At 49.5% G+C, this 15946-nt stretch overlaps 1 long non-coding RNA gene across 1 annotated transcript in view; it reads left to right on the plus strand.

Moving 5' to 3' along the window:
* The window catches only part of LOC146870012 (uncharacterized), a 171263-nt gene extending 168279 nt beyond the window's left edge, over window positions 1-2984 (plus strand). The window contains exon 3 of the long non-coding RNA XR_014981682.1: window positions 2896-2984. This is a non-coding gene — a long non-coding RNA (uncharacterized LOC146870012). The remainder of the gene's footprint in view (window positions 1-2895) is intronic.
* Window positions 2985-15946: the final 12962 nt, after the last annotated feature.

The following is a 15946-nucleotide window of genomic DNA, read 5'->3' on the forward strand; positions in this document are numbered from 1 at the left end:
TTATTTAATTGTAAGTTGTTTTTCCGGTCTTTTTAGGTCTCGGCTAGCGAAGGCTGCGCTTGCGCAGTCTCGCCTGCGAGATTTAATGACTTGGAGAAGAGGGGCTTGAACCCGCCCCTCTTCTCTCCTCTTCTCCATTGGCTGGCCTCTTAAATGCTGGTCAGCCATTGGAGAAGAGGCTTATCTCTCCAAACAAGCCCCGTCGTTTTGCGATTCGGGGGGCGTGTTTTTTGTCGATTTTTCTCTGGGCGTGTTGTTCGAGAAAAACACGCCCCCGAATCCGAAAACGCCGCTGCCTTTCTCCGAGGCATTTCTGCTTTCACCTCGGAGAAAGGCAGTGGTGTGCTTGTTTTCTTCTGGGAGTAAGCCTCTCTGTATTCAGATGCTGCCTGTGTGCCTGTTTTCTGCCTCGCCGTGTGCTGGAATCCAGAGTTCGTCCCTCAGGGTCGCGTCCATATCCTTCCCCGTGCCTGAATGGGTGACGTAACCGGCGCTCATGTAAGGCGCTACTAATCTCCCCGTAACGAGATGTGTAATGAAAAAACGGTGCTATGTGGCGCGCTCCCAACACCTTCCGGTCGAGTTCACGCTATATCAATGCTTTGTCCGTCGGCTAGACTGCCGACTTTTGTGCTGGAGACCGGAGTTCGTCCCTCGGGGTAGCGTCCACATCCTTCCCCGTGCCTGAATGTGTAACGTGACCGGCGCTCATGTACAGCGCTACAAATCTCCACATGCCGAAATGTGTAAGGTAAATACGGTGCTATGTAAAGTGCTCCAATACCTTCCGGGCGAGTTCACGCTATATCATTACTTTGTCCGTCGGCTACACTGCCGACCTTTGTTCTGGAAGCCAGAGTTTGTCCCTCGGGGTCGCGTCCACATCCTTCCCAGTGCTTGAATGTGTAACGTAGCCGGCACTCGTGCGGGGTGCTCCAAATCTCCCCGTGCCTGAATGTGTAATGTAAATACGGGGTTATGTAAAGCGCTCCAATAACTTCCGGGCGAGTTCGCGCCATATAAATATATAACTCTGCCAGCTGGTGCTTTCGTTCTACTGCTGCCTACATCGGGAGAATAAAGGAGGTTAAGAGTGCTGGTTAAGTGTTGTGTTGAGGGTCGCGTCCACATCCTTCCCCGAATGTGTAACGTAACCGGCACTCATGTAAGGCGCTCCAAATCTCCCCGTGCCTGAATGTGTAATGTAAATACGGGGCCATGTAAAGCGCTCCAATACCTTCCGGGCGAGTTCACGCTATATCATTACTTTGTCCGTCGGCTAGACTGCCGACTTTTGTGCTGGAAGCCAGAGTTCGTCCCTCGGGGTCACGTCCACATCCTTCCCCGTGCTTGAATGTGTAACGTAGCCGGCACTCATGCGGGGCGCTCCAAATCTCCCGTGCCTGAATGTGTAATGTAAATACGGGGTTATGTAAAGCGCTCCAATAACTTCCGGGCGAGTTCGCGCCATATAAATATATAACTCTGCCAGCTGGTGCTTTCGTTCTACTGCTGCCTACATCGGGAGAATAAAGGGGGTTAAGAGTGCTGGTTAAGTGTTGTGTTGAAGATTTGTGGTGGGGGTTATGAGCAATGCCAATAGCTCTAACTTTAACAATGCCGAGACCATTGCATTGTAAATGCTTGTTTTCTTTTGTGTTAGAATTCAATGAACACATACTCGTGTTCGGCCGCTTCTATGGACATTGCCTGAATTATATACGTAACCGTACGTCAGCTGCAGCAACCTAGATGGTTCCAGCATGATACTACTTGGGGGATTACTGTTCTGCTCTCATTTGTGGCACTGAATACTCTATACTTGGAAGATACAGGTGAAAATTTTACACTTACATAATAATAGTTTGAGGGTGCTTTTCACCCCTGTTTGCGCTACTATATTAAATGACATCGTTTAGAATTGCTGCAGCTGTTTTACAGACTCCTGCTTTTGACTGACAATTTGTGCTGATTGCTATTTTGGATTTCCTTGCCGTTTTTTCGGTAAGGGCATTTTTCACTTCATTTGTTTTGGATACGGGTACTGCTATTTCACTCGGCACTTCCGACTTCGGGCACATCATTGGAATTTTAGCCGTCTTGGCCCTCACTTGTTTTTTGTCTTTTTCCATAAAATTGTTTGCTGGTTTATTATTGTGTTTGTATCCGAATTTTTCTTTCCCTGTCAACTTTGACTATACACGTTATGTATGCAGCTGAGGGGGCATGTTTACCGATTCTTGGGGTTTGATTCCATTCTTGGTTGTGTGCGATAACAACCTTGGTTGTTCTCACCGAGTCCCCCACTCTGGAGAATTTTTTTTAACAATTTGTAATATTTTTATTTTGTATTTGAATTACTTTTTATCCTCCTTTGTTTTCTTTTAGCCATTCACCTTTGTCAACGCTATCAGCCTGAGGTATTTTCATTTGCAACTTCTAGATCTTTATCCTCTACGTTTGAATTTTCCCTCCTTTTTCCCTTGGGTGTTTCTTTTTCTTGTACCTTCTTCATTTCTTCATCTTCCATTCTTCTCTTTCATATAGTTACTATTTCATCATTTCAGGTTTCGGTTCTTCACAATCAGCATGGTGTTATCACTACCACATCTTAATTCTTTCTTTTATGCTGTTCTGACCTCTTCTTTGCCTCAAGCTCTGTAGGTTGTTTGATGGCTTTGTGCCTATATTGGATGGTTATGACGATGAACACACCCTCCTTCCTTTTTTCTACTATTATCTTCTAATTATCACAAATTTTCCTAAGGAGTGCTTATGTTTGGGTTTCCACACCTGTTTGTGGGTGTGTGTTGTGAGCTACGGAGATGGTTGTTCTCTCTGTTTAGTTCAACAAAATGTTGTGTTTTTGACATCAAATATTTGTATTATTCCCAGCCCTGAAGAGACGTGGGATCATCTTCCCCGACTAAACACGTGTCGGCTGGTGTTGTCTTCAAAAGAATTAAAGAATATCCAATACTTCTGAAGATTTCGATTGGTCTCACTGTCTCCACTACAGCATTGACTGGATTTACTTATATGTGTGCACAGGATTTCTTTGTATTGCTTTGTTGTTGGGCTCGTCCCAACACACATTTAGGGGTTCCAAGGGTCTCCTCTACCTGTTCAAGCACCATATTCACTTTATGCCCGATACGTACACTTGCTGAGCACCATTACTTCCTATTTATTTAATACCCTTTTCGCAATTGTAATCATTCTGAAACAAGCAGGAGTTCACTACCACCTAGATGCAGAGGACACTCAAATTTACTACAAAATCAAATCTCCCAATGACATCCTTCACCTCAATGTCACACTAACCAAGATCCAATCTTGGTTCAACGCAAATCACATAAAGCTGAACCCAGACAAAACAGAACTAATACTGTTCTCTCCAAAAAGTAACCACCGACCAATCCAATACTGGATCAAGAATCTCGATGCCCTAAACTGCTCCCTCGTCCTATTCGACTCGGTTAAGTCACTAGGCATTACCCCGGACAAGAACTTATCAATGACCACATCAAAAACTCTGTAAAAGGTGCACTTGACTCACTAAAACACCTCAAGAAAACTAAACCTTTCATTCCCCAAGATGATCTCAAGATAATAGTATAATCCCTAGTCCTCTCCAAACTGGACTATGGGAACACCATCCTAACAGGGACACCGAAAGCTCACCTAGCCCCACTAAGGTCAGTCCTCAAGATGGCGGCCTGACTCATTACAGGTGTAAAAAGATTTGATTACATCACACCAGCTCTCTACGCCCTCAACTGGCTTCCCATGAAAGGTAGATGTATTTACAAACAGGCCTGCATCACACACACAACCCTTCACTCACCTTCCCCCAAATACCTTAACAGCAAACTAGTAAAAGCAGGCAAAGACAGAACGCTGAGAAGCTCCAACTCACTTCTTCTCATCCCTCCGAAAGTGAAAAGGAAAACCACTCAGTGTCGATCCTTCTCTGGTAATGTGCCCAGGTTGTGGAACTCACTCCCTAGAGACCTCAGATGCAACCCCTCCTTCTCCTGCTTCAAAAGGGACTTGAAACTCCATCTCCTCAACAAATTCTTTACCGATCAAGGTCAACTAACCTAGACTCTGGCTCAGATAACCTAGTGGACTCCCCCCTCACTTGATCATCAAGGATTGGTGGTTACTGGACTATGCCAACCACCTACTTTATTTTGTCTCCCTCCCCAGCACCGTTTGCCTAATTATTATGTTTTTTGCTTATATCTTTCTTGCCTCCTTAGATTATGCTATGTAATGCTACCTTTCTCTCTCACTGTTTTGCCTAATTATTATGCTTTTGCTTATATATTTTTTGCTTCCTTAGATCATGCTATGTAATGCAACCTTTATCGCTTGTGTATATGTAAAGCGCTCTGATACCCACGGGGCAAGGTAGCGCTATATAAAACTTTTAAAATAACTAACTAAATAAATAAATAGAGCTAACCTGTGCTCTCCAACGCATTGGCTGGGGGATGCAGCATGTAATATTCTGTAAGCACTATACTGTCATACGGCCTCCTCCTCCCACTGTCTACTGATGTGTCCTGCTGACCCCAGGCAACAGCTGGTGTGTCACATTCTGTCTGTGAGCCTCAGAATCAGACACAACATAGAGCAACGGGCCTCATCTGTCTGTGCTGTTTAGTGAGGCGGAGGGCTCGGGTTCAAGTGTCTGATTCTCGATGCCCTGCATAGTGGTAAGGGGGGAAACCTTGTTCTGACTTAAACACTTCCCAGCCTCAGTGACTCAGGTTGCGCATTTCCATCTCTTTGTAGAAGGAGCTCGCCGTGTTCTTAAAGGCTGCGAGGGGTCAGAGATGTAAGGCTCCTTGAAAGGCGGGGCCGGCATCGGCCACGCCGAAAGTATGGCGGTCGTGCCGGCCCCCGACTACCATAGAGGGGCGGGCCTGCAGTGATGACGCGACAGGCGCGCCCTGCCACTAATTGATCATAGTCCTGGGTGTGACCCGGAAGTGATTGAAAGCACTTCCGGGTCATGCGTTGTTGGGCTAATGCCAGGGCTGGCTGGGATCTATCTTGGCAATAAAAGGCTGGGGAGCGGCGGAGTCTCCCTCTCTGGTCGCCGCTCCCTCAGCCTGCCATTAGTCACCTGTAGTGTCCTAGCATGGACACGTTCTAGTGTTCCAATGTGTGTGTAATACACTATACACCCACCCACCACCTACGTCACTGGGTCAGGTGACGAGGATAATAAAAAGGCCGAGCGCACGTGCTCATGGCCATTACCCACTACCCCAACTATGTGTCTGGTGTCCATCATTATACCCAGCATGCGGGCCTAGGGCCCAACATAACAAGGGCGACGAGGAGTCTGTGCCCCAGCATGCAGCAGCCCAGCTGTGATGAAGGGGGGAGAGAGCTGCCTGCGTGTGAACCCCCAGCAGGCACGAACAGCGCCTGATCGCCGCCGGGCGCGTGAAGAGCCCCGGGCGTAAGCGGTGACCGGGAGTCCACCCCGCACCGCCGTGAAGACCTGCGGGCGTGCAAGCCGCCCCGGAGGGACAAGCGAGGAAGTCGGGTGCCCACCCCGACCCCGTCGCGTTTGCTGCCGTGACCCCGGTGGGGGATCGCCCCGAACAAAGAGCGGACCGATCGGAGCCCACCCGCATCGGCCGCGACGTGCCCGGTGAAGGAGGAGAGGAGCGGACCGATCGGATCCCACCCGCATCTGCCGCCACAGAGTGCCCGTTGCGCTCGGTATCCCACGGGGCGTGAGAAGAGCCCCGGGGGTTCAAGCAGCCGAACGGGAGTCCACCCCGCATCTGAGGGAAGCAGACAAGCCCCTACGGAGGCGGAGCCCACCCGCAGCTGCAGTCCGGAGACGTGGCCGATCAGTGCCAGCACCCCCGCCCGAGGCCCGGGAAGTAAGGAGGCCTGTTGAAGCGAGGGCGGGAGAAACTGGGTGCATCGCAGAGCCCACCCACGCAGGAGTGGAAGAGAGCGGCACCAGCACTCCTTCCCGCGCGGCCCGTGAGACGAGGAGGCCGGCTGCGGGAGGGGGGCGGAATAGACACAAAAGTAAAAGCGGAGCCCACCCGCAGTCAAACGATGACACCAGCACCTCTCCCCGCCGCGCAGCGCATAGGAGGTGGGCTGCTGCGGCGGGCTGTCGCCGCATCAAGTGGAGCGAACCCTCGAGTGAACTAAAAGACTCAGTGCAGATGTACCCCGGACGCGGAAGGTACACAGCAGCGCCTACAAGAGAGGAACCCACTGAAGAGGATGGACGCAGCAAGCATCCGACACTGACGGGCAAGGATGCAGAGGCACACCCAGTAGCGCCAAGAAGCCACCACATCAAGAAATCACACGGCGCAAGTAGCAACGCCACACTGAAGATGTACCATGACGGTACGAAGAGAAGCACGCACCAGCGCCCGACAAGTCAGAAGACACAAGGAGTCACACGACGTGACGCACCTCGTGAAGCCGACCTGCCAAATGGTCGCACCACAAAGGCCCAGCCGACCAGCCAAATGGTCGCACCACAAAGGCCAAGCCGACCTGCCAAATGGTCGCACCACAAAGGCCAAGCCGACCTGCCAAATGGTCACACCACAGAAGCCAACCCGCCAGGGGTTGCACAAGGAGGTGACCGACGCACGGGTCAGTGAATCGACGAAACAAAGGTCTGACGGAAGACTGAAGGTATCCTGCCAGTGATCGGCAGCGCAGACCGCCAAGTGGTCCAAGAAGCTCAAGAAGAACGGAGAGGACCAAGAGTATGGCCCCACGAACTTCAACAACCAAAGTAACTGGTGAAAAGGAGAAAAACGAAGAGGACCAAGAGTATGGCCCCATGAACTTCAACAACCAAAGTAGCTGGTGAAAAGGAGAAGACTAAGAGAAGGTCACAACCCTAACTCGGAATGCTGAGGAAGATGGAGAGAGTGTCCTCGGACGAGGACAAGACCAGGGGGAACACGTGCAGAGTGTGCGCGCTGCATGGAGAAGCCTGGCCAGACCTAGTGGAGAACAGAAATGGTCCAGAGTAGGTCGTGAAGCGAAGGGGAGAAGATATCAGAGTGGCATGTCCGCCACTACAAGAAATGAAGATATCAGAGTGGCACGTCCGCCACTACAAGAAATGAAGACATCAGAGTGGCATGTCCGCCACTACAAGCAAACAAGAAGAATGAGATCTGAGTGGCACGTTTGCCACCACAAGCCAAAGAAGAAAGATGACATCGGAGTGGCACGTTTGCCACTACAGGAAAAAGGGGAAAGAAAGAGATCTGAGTGGCACGGTTGCCACTACAAGAAAAGGAGAAGTCAGAGTGACTCGACACCCTCACGGAGATTAGAACCGAGGAAAGAGAGAGGAGTGTGGCAAGACTACTCACACCTCGAAGATAAGGAAGGCGACAAGTGCCAGAACATGGAGCAAGTCCTGAGAACACCCGTGGCACGGAGAGAACACCATCTGCTTGACGATGCTTTCAGCACACCTGGGATCTGCAGCGGTGAGCAGGCCGGACCGTTCGGAACATCCACCTTTGGGGTCACGCGGTCACTGGACAACGCCAGCCGTGGTGACTCAGGGGCAAAGGCCTCAGGGATGCCAGTGAGAGAGAGCATCCCCGCGACGAGAGATGGTCATCAGCCGCCCTTCAGCAAAGGTCCCAGGAGGATGAAGACATCGCGCGCAAAGACAGGAGCCAACAGCTACCCTCCAGGACTGACTGCGGAATCTGAGGTGAGACTCGTCGTCTCCTCCGCACCCGCACTTATCGGCATGGAAGTAACACGATACAGGATACTCAACCCAGGACAGATCTGATGAAGAGGGCCTCAGGGATATCCCGTGGCAGGGGAACACCTGCGAGAGGGGCATCATGGTGAGAGGGGTGTCTTGCAACCAATCCGTCTTTTGCCAAAACAGAATACACGCCACAGATGAAGAAGAGGACAGGACGGAAAGATGAACGGCAACAGCTAGCGGTGAACCACAAGAACTTCAACTGCGTTTGTCGCCAGGGAAGTAAAGTGAAGAAAAGACTGAGTACAACTTCAAGGCAGAGTCGTCAACAGACTGGATCCATCGAGCACCCATGGCTGGTGCCACAGTGAACTGGTGGTCTCCGCGACAGGAAGAACATCGTCTGTGACCCCAAGCAGCGGAGGCGTAAGAGACTCTACGGAAGTTTTGGTCACTGTCTTACATATGTATGGGTTTTCTGTCTCCCACAGGTTGAACTTTGACTTTGGGTTTTTGTCATTAAAATTTGGGAGGGATGTAGTGTCCTAGCATGGACACGTTCTAGTGTTCCAATGTGTGTGTAATACACTATACACCCACCCACCACCTACGTCACTGGGTCAGGTTCTCGTGGCCATTACCCACTACCCCAACTATGTGTCTGGTGTCCATCATTATACCCAGCATGCGGGCCTAGGGCCCAACATAACAGTCACCCCAGCCTCGCTAGGAGGCTGTAATTTAATTTCTTTTTTCTTTTCCAGGTGTTACTTCTCTTCACGGCTGAGCGGCGTTGGAGCGTTCCTGACAACTGCGCGACTGGTGCGTCTGCCGGACGGTCGGGGCGAGCTCTATTCGTGGGCAGAGCGGCGTTTGAGCGCACCTGGAACAGCGCTAAGGGTAATTTGATGTGTGCTTGAGCAGCGCTAGTGGGGGCAGTCTCCTTTGTAGGAGAACAGCTGAGCGCAGTGCGCGATCGGGGAGCAGTGGTCACCGTCAAGGGAGGGGTGGTTTATGTGGTGCTTACGGAATCCGGACACGGCCTGCTCTTTGGCAAATCTGAAACAGCTAAGCCGTGTGAAGTGGCTTGTTAGTATAGTGCTGTAGTGTGTTCGTTCGTATCGTGTTCGAGCACAGCTCTGATGCCTGATAGCTCCCAGGCTGTCTTTACATGAATTAATAGACACAAGGGGGCATATTATCAAGCCAGGCGATACAATTATCGCCACTTTAGCGGCAGAAAACTGCAGCTAAAACGGCGATAATGGGCTTGATAATGTGCTCTATGGAATTCCAATTGAAGCCCATGTTAGATGTCCTTCACATCTAACATGGGCTTCAATTGGAATTCCATAAAGCATATTATCAAGCCCATTATCGCCGTTTTAGCGGCAGTTTTCTGCCGCTAAAGCGGCGATAATTGTATCGCCTGGCTTGATAATATGCCCCTAAATTGGCATGGAATGCGCACGCAGAGTTGTGATTCTTAAAAAGCACAGGAAAACGTGGCCCGAGTTTCCGTATGGAATGATAAAGTAAGTAATTTTGAAATGGGTTCAAGCCCAGTGGTTAAGGTTCAAATTTTTGAACCGATAGTCGATTCCCAAGGTGTTATCTTTGCTTGCCAACACGAATTGTGTGATTCTGCCCGGGTTGCTGAAGGGTGTAACGTCGGATATCCCTAACAATGGTTAATAGTTTAGGATTACGTACGAGCTATACACTAAGGGGCAGATTTATGTTGCACTTGCGCCACTTTTGTGCCGCCGTTGCGTCACTTTTGTGACGCAGCAGCGGCGCAAATCCTGCGCCATGGTGCGGGGTATCTACAACGTGACGCATCTGGGAGATGCGTCACGTTGTAAAGCCCTGCGCCACATGTAGGCGTTCCAGGGCAGGTGGGGGCGTTCCGGCGCAGACACGCCTCCTAAAAGTGGCTGAGTGAAATCTACAAGATTTCACTCAGTCACTTTTAGGCCCATGCTGCGTCAAAACCCTGCGCCTGCTTGAAGCAGGCGTAAGGATTGACGCAGCATTGTACAGATAGGGCCCCCCAGAGCATTGCTGGAGCTGCGTCGCGCTTGTGACGCAACTCCAGCAATGCGCCACTTTTACGGCACAGATGCGTCACGCATCTGTGCCGTTTTTGCCCCATGGTGCGCCGCATTATAAATGCGGCGCATCCATGGTGGCGCAGCTGTGGCACATAATAACTGGCGCATCCCTGCTGATATGCAGGGATGCGCCAGTTATCATAAATCTGCCCCTAAATTCTGACCGAGGGTACCATTTTTCTTGGAAGGAGTATATATCCTATTGCGAGCTAGCCATGTGTATTGGGCAATTAAACCTTCCCCCTCCGTTTGGACTTTCAGCAGCCCATTAGTTACGCATTTCTTAAAATGAGGGCAAAAAACACGATGGAAGGAAATCGGATGTGTCTTCGGGAGGCTGGCGAAAGAGTTGTAATTCTTGAAAGCACTAAGCTCCAGCACCTGTGACACCCCACCACATGGTGGCACTGTTGGCATAATTTTTAAGATGAGCACGCACATTGTCTCTTTAATGTCGTTTAAATTTGCATTATACTTAGGACACCAGTTACCTGTGTCTCACTTGAACAATGTATTAATGCATAATTAGACATTTATAATGTATAATGCTGTTGTCAGCTGTATAATAGCAGTAGGCATACATAAAATGTATAATGCGGTGGCCGGCTGCGGGAAGGTAACGCGCAAAATATTTGCAGCCTTGCTAAACACCGCCATTTCTCGATTGCCCACGCTCGCCGCGCGTAGGTTGTAGCATGTGACGGCAATATTCTTTTATACAATATTAACCGTTTCCTGATAATGTTCAGCTTCTGCTTATTAACTGTGGCTTTTCTGCAAGGGCAATTTTCTGGCGGCGAGTGTTCCTTAATTTCCCCCGCGCTCGTGGCATTAGCGTTGATATTTTTTTGGCCGGTCCGTCGGTTTGGAATGTATGGGCCATTTCTAGATACAGGTTTCCAGGTACGCGATCTTGTCTTCAGACGCATAAATCCGCTTGTTGCATGTGAGCACGTACTGCACATGGAGTTTAGAGCAAAGAAAGGCTGCATGCAAGCATTAGTCCAGAGACGTTTTTTAGTCACGGAAAAGTGGGCTCTGGACCAGGGCCACAAACCTGACAGGAGGGCTCCCCCACAGAACAAGCTGGGTTTTGGCAGAGTCTGGCCCCCGATTTCCGTGAATACTTCTCAAGCAGATGGTTTAAAGGCCATGTCCCGTTTATCCCCTGTGGGTGCTTCATGAGAACCCAGTATAAACATGCTGCAGAAAAAAGTTGTTGTTCTTGCAACAGTTATAATGGGTCTTTCCGATCAAATTCAGAATGTCCTATAAAAGAAACAGGAGGGGTCGCAGAGAGTATTTAGCAGCAATATTAATGAGCTGCAGCTGTCGTCCATATTGAGTTGGGCCTCGTGGATTAGGGGACTAATGTGTCCACTATAGGGGCCTGTGTTTGACCGCACAGTCGCAGTTCCAGATCCCGGTGGGTCCATTCAGCCTTTTATCCTTCTGAGATTGATATGAGTACCACTGAGTTTGGTAACAATAACGATCTGTTATTCAGCATCAAGATGCCCACTGGTGAACATGAGCTTTGCACATACATGTTCGATTATATGGTGGCAAATCCCTCAAAGATGGTTATTCAGGGGTTCAGTTGAGGGCTTAAGTAACATTTCTGCATCAGAGTGCATACCAGTGGCAGACTTTCTAAGATCTTCAAGAATGTCAACCAACTCCCAGAAGGGGTCAACTGAAACCAGTCAGTCATATGTTCACATGTTTCAATGCAGGAATACTTAGAAACTCTACAGAAAGCAACTTATTTAACACAGTTAATACTGTGCGTAAAAGGTGCTTTTCTACAAGACGGTGCCTCACTGTCTGTGTTGCAATATTTTGTGCAGATTTTGGCGTTGTCAATGTTTTCCCTCCGTGTCCATGACGGTTTATGGTTCTGAAACCTGGTCTCCCTGTGTTATTTTGAACAATCCAGGAGTCCTCTGTTTACTGCCCTCGTTCATTGTCGCGTTGATGGCACCGCTGAAAGCCGCAAGTCTCCTACCAGAATTCCAATCTCGGGCTGTTATCAATTTAACCAGATAACCCAAGCGTCATTGTAATATGTGTTGCCTCATTAACCAGCATTCCTTAAGTAACCATATATGCATTATTATGTAAGTAGTTAGGCGCGCTAATTTGGTGTACACCTTCGGGGGAGAAAGGGACTTGGTATGCTGGTAAATAATAAGCCCGTTCTAGGACGGAATTAGATGGTTGCATTCCCTTCTCGTCGGACACAGTGGGTTGGCCATGGGCATTTGCACTTTCCTTGCAGTGCTTCTCATTGGGATCCAAGAGGGGAGATGTCACCTGTCTTTCCCCTTCCAATGTGTCATTTATCGGGTCATGAAGCTTCAAACTGAATATCTCAGAAATTACATTGAACATAGGCGATGCTGGGCAGATCATTTAATCGCCCGCGCAGAGAATATGAAGGGGTCCCCATGTAAGACAACTAGTGCGAAGCTAGGCGCTCGCATTGAAGGTCCAATTTCAATGTTCCTTATTTAATACAGCTGATGCTGTGCTAGGCTTTCACAATAACACTTCTGAATTCAATTAAAGTGCTAAAAAGCCCTGTGAAGTACTGGGTTCTTAGAACCCAGCGGTGCAGGGGAACACACCCTAAGACTTCGAGTTCTTCCTGTTTCAGACCCACAGAAACACAGAGTCTTCTAGGTGAAGTCAAAGATCGTATTTATTGGCTGCAGACCAATTACAGGTATCTGAGAAGTACAACACAATGTATGTTCTCAGGAGACTGCTTAAACTTACAGAAACGGCCTTCTCCTTATATACAAAATATCATGCTTCAGACACTCATTCCTCGTTTTTCGATATGGTCATTCATATGTATTCATTACAAATGAAAAGGCAGAGTCATGATGACCATCCCACATTCCAGTTCAGCCAGCCCACAATTATTTACCCAGCGAGGCTCAGATCCCTCATCAGATATCAGCAGACCCCAATAAACACGGGCACCTCCTGTTGGTAAAACAAGCCATAAAGCAGGAAGAGTCAGGTGTGAAAGAGATTAGCCGGAGGCTTGTGTGGGATGAAAAGGCTTTATGGTGTGTCAAACCCTGATGTTAATCACAGGTGGCTGTAGGACGGGGAGCTCGTGAGACCGGACTGACCTGGGGCAGTGGAGCCATATTGCACAGGTCACAGAGAAGTCAAATAGAAGGCACATGTGTTCTGAAGGCCTGTGCATGTCCTTAATGCGCAGCCTATGTGAGGGCAACCATAAGATGGCTACCGCTCCAAAATGGAACCCACGAAGTCGGTGTGTAATATCGTATACAAAGTGAATCCATCGATGAAACGTTATGCAAAACACTTGTACATACTGCATTGGCCATTCGTGGTTCGCTGATACCGGAATAGGCAGGGTAGGGCCATGCCTCCTACGCGGTCCCAAATTTTAAAGTACCACACCTGTTTCGGGGCAGTCAACCATCGCAAGCTGATGACCATTCATAATTAACATTGAGTTGGGGCCGCTTCACAAGAAATGGACGTTACACACCTATGGTGGTTTTAATGTTCACATTTTAAGTCGGCGGCAGGCTTTTAGTACCAAATGTTTGGCCGTAGCAATCTGTTGTCGCCAGAATGGACAAAACATGGACGTTTTTAGGGCGTAACATGACTTGCCCTACTGTTGGCATCACAGCAACCCAATACAATGTTTTGATGGTAAGTCTTGCGAGGCGCTGGCCACGGGGGATGTCACTCAAGTGCATCATCGGCACTTATGATGTCATATTGGTACGTCCCAGGCCTTGTTGTCACACCCTTAAGAGTACTTAAAGACGCGTGTGCAGATTGCACATGTGAATTAGGGGTCTGTGCCAGGAAGCATCCAGGCACCCATTGCAGGTACACGTAGGCATTAGAGGCGCGTTATGTCACAGGGGGGGTACAGCAATGTAGGCCGGCGGTCTGTCACGCGGTACTGGTGCACCCGTGTGTTCTACATGTATGCATACTATTAATGTATGGTACCTCTGCACCCAGGTGCCGGAGCACTGGTGCATTGGATGTCTTCTGGGGGTGTGGGTTACAAGGCGAAGTGCAGTCTCATGATTTAGACAATAGGGCTGGCATGTAAACTGTATCTTTTACTCAAAGACTAAAAGCACTAATCATCTGTGTTTGATTTTCATTCATGTATGGCTGAATCCATGACTGTGATACATGGGAGGCGCTCCACACCACAAGGACTGCAATATGTGGACAGGCAAGGGGACCAGAAGATCCGGAACATGAGTGGCAGGCAACGGCATAAAGTGTGATGGGCAATCAATAGAAAACTCAAGAGGTGCCAGCATGCATGGGTGAGATGTTGAGGCCAACGCGCTATATAGGTTGAGAATAGGTGTGTCAACCATTTGTTGCCAGCCGTGGTATTTTAGCAGTACGCTACTTTACAGATGTATACCATGCCAGCTCGACCAAACCCAGGGGTAGCGGGCGGATGCAACATCTCAACACCCCTTGTCATGAAACTGTATTCTGCCGTTACGGTGCCTGTGCTCGCAGGTGCCATCGTAGTGGACACTGCGCGGTGTTGGGATGCTGCATAGTAGGGGGATAAGCTTACAACAGAGCCTATCCCAGAACCCCAGGGACATAGTGGTCAGAGATGGTTTGGTCACGGATTCCATGATATCCTTATGGGATGTCTCGGGGCCTGTGGGGTACTCCCTGGGTAGCCTTCCAATGGTGCCGTTGCACCGGCAATGAGTATCATTGTCTGGGGCAACGGGTCTATCGGGCGCATCGTGCTGCTATCGATTGAGGCCATTTAGTGGCTCCAAGACGGTATGTCAATTTCCTCTGAATCAGCCAGCCCTAGCATTTTATCCTGCACTTGTGGGGGGATGACTGGGTACGCCTGGGTGAGATGGGGGCTGGTCGAAACACTAATCACTGAAGTGGGTTGGGCAACACGTATATGCATGGGGTAAACCCTCGCACAGAGACTGCAGAGTTTCTAATGGGGGGGAAGTGTGTTAAATGGTAGCGGCAGTTGCAGTCGATAACCTTTCAAGATTTGCCCGGCGGTAATCGCCTCTTATACCATTCGATGATTTAACCAATAAAAGAGGCAGGCGCCGGAGACTGGAAGGCAGGAAACAAAGTTTTATTCCGTCGGAGTAGAACACATCAGATCAGACAGCAAGGTATCGTCACGAGGTGCTCTAACCACATCTCTGAGGCCTGGCCTCTTATACACAGGTTTATGGCTTTATTGCAGGTTTATCATACATGGCACATTCCTGAGATTGCTTTGATACATGAAAGGACATCCTCGGAGCCCCCGGCTCAGGTCCGCTCCCACACATAGTTACAGTAGAAGTCCCCACCCCACCCGCGGTAGGAGATGGCTATCACACAGCTGGACATTCCGCCAATTCCCGGGGGTGTGTGCAACCGGTCGGGTCTCAGGGGGTGGGAGCCTTGATCAACTGTAATCCCTTTGATGTGGGGTGTTTCCCTTACAGTAGGGGCAATAAACTGCATCCGCAAGGCTAGGTGATGGCCTGGGATCGGCCCGGACAATCGGGCGCAGAGGAAGGGGGTTATCAAAGAGATGTATGACCATGTATGGGATGTCGGTCAGGCGTGGGATGTGGTTCCATGGCAGGGTCGCGCAGAAGGAGAGGGTTTATGGCCCATGTATGAGAGAGCGGGGGTGGCCGGCGCGCGGGGGAATGTTCGCAGCGCCAGGGGGACGCGTTGGCGATCGGCAATGAGCAGGGAGAGAGACCAGGGTGCCTAAAATGGCTGCCGTGCGCTTTCCTGTGTGTCGCACTGGGGAGAGACAAGATGGCGCAGATAATGTTCAGTTACGAGCTACTTTTCCACAGTCCTCCCTTTTAACATATCTCGCCAGCTTGTTTAGTTCGGATCTATCCCCATAATGCCACGAATTTCTGCCTTGTATAGGGCTTTCATATATTCTGCTTCAAAGTTCAGAGTTTTAGGGCGGACAGGAATTATCCGACACATTTGTACATAATTACATGTAGTTGATGGGGTAGGTGAGGAGGAAGTGCATACAAAATTA

This window comes from Triturus cristatus, chromosome 1_1 (genome assembly GCF_964204655.1).
Source record: "Triturus cristatus chromosome 1_1, aTriCri1.1, whole genome shotgun sequence".
Taxonomy (NCBI): Eukaryota; Metazoa; Chordata; class Amphibia; order Caudata; family Salamandridae; genus Triturus; species Triturus cristatus.